Source organism: Octopus bimaculoides, chromosome 9 (genome assembly GCF_001194135.2).
Source record: "Octopus bimaculoides isolate UCB-OBI-ISO-001 chromosome 9, ASM119413v2, whole genome shotgun sequence".
Taxonomy (NCBI): domain Eukaryota; kingdom Metazoa; phylum Mollusca; class Cephalopoda; order Octopoda; family Octopodidae; genus Octopus; species Octopus bimaculoides.
In genome coordinates, this window is record NC_068989.1 from 18,361,946 (window position 1) to 18,363,770 (window position 1,825).

A 1,825-nucleotide genomic window follows, 5' to 3' on the forward strand; every position below is an offset into this window, starting at 1 on the left:
TATATATATATATGTATACACACACACACACACAGATATATATATATATATATATGCACTATGACTAATTAAAAGCAAGCCTTTTACTAAAACGCTAACACGCTCACACAGACATCTCATACGCACACATACACATGCACGCGCGCGCGCAACTTAACCTTAACTTAAGAAACAAGTGTTGAAGAAAACACATTCACGCTTTCTTGTTTGTTTTTGTTAAAATGGAATGCGCTATATACGTCATAGAGAAGTCATTAATTTTTAACGTTTTGGAATTATTGACATAGAAATCTATTCAAATTCGTTATATTCGAGGTTTTGTCTTCACAGAACACAACTAATTTCCACAAACTCACAAGAAAGGGGCTGATCTTTATGGATACAAATGCAAGAAATGCAGTAGACCCATCAGGGACATTTCCTGAAATGCTAAAAGTACTTCATCAAGTGGGACACGCGTTGGTTATTCATATAGTTAATCAGACAGTGCTACAGTAGGATTCGTTCGTAATAGCCGTCATAACAAAGGACATGCTGTAGGAACGCCTATTGTAGTTTGTGTACCGATAAACTGGTTGTTAATTGCTTCTAATATATCTTTGGCAAATTTTCCATAGTATTGCTATTATAACTAATGCAATGTTAACAAATGAAATGGTGGCATAGTCAATGATACGGAGTCTGTTCTGTATGACTGCAACCTAAAGCCTCATAATTTTAAACACTTTGGAAATTCTAATAACATAATTCTCATTTGCTCTCTCCTTGAAACTCCAGTAATCTGCAGCTGTTTTTTTGATATGGTAATAAAATTATTTTTATAGTTCTCCGCAATTAGACTTAGCTTTCAGTATATTGAAAATGTATCAAAATGTGATACATTGTACAGACATATTAAATATCTGAGCGAGTAAATGTGCGTTTGTGAACGTCTATTCGTGAGCGTGCAAGAGTGCATATCTGTGCGCGTGTGCATATATATGTATGTTTGCGTATATCCGTGTGATATATGTGTAATTTAAGCCAGGGAATGAGTGAATGTTCAGAAAAGAAAAAAAGAGAGTAAGAAAGAGAGAGAAACCAAGAGAGAGACGCAGTTAGAATGATAAATGCTATAAAACGTATGTACTGTTACAGGAAATATGTCAGTGTAGAAAGTAGTTTGATGCCGCCACGTGTGCAATGGAAAACAGGTATTTACGATAGCCGATGCCTTTGAAGAGCACACATAACCGGAAAGACGTCAGCTGAGAATTTCCAGATGTTTAGTATTAAGACTCATACATGTATGTGTATGCGCAGAGGCACGTTTGCATGTCTGTCTGTCTCTCTCTGTATTTGTAATACATATTATCTATATATGTGGGTGGGTGGGGCGCGTAAATGTATGTATATATAACAATCAATAATATGTACGAAGAAAATCCTAGCCTTATTTTAGATCACACCTTAGAAATCCAACAATTGCTTCAATTACATTAACATATATATATATATATATAAACAAATAGTAAATGAGTATATGCATATATACGTACAGGTATGTGCATACCGACATCCACCTGTATGTATAGGTACATATCTGGGTACAGGACATTGCAAACAAAACGTAGACGAGAAAACACACAAGCCACATAGAGAACATTCTTCTTCATCAGCTACCCCCGTTTTAACACCGGCGTTTCGAAGAGCTGGGCAGGACACATCGCTAAAACGGCTCTTCCCATGGACCGCAAATTAAATTTGTATACACAAATTAAACCTTGCCATGGAGGAATGTAGTGGCGGACAAAAAACAAGACAGGAATATATATATATATATATA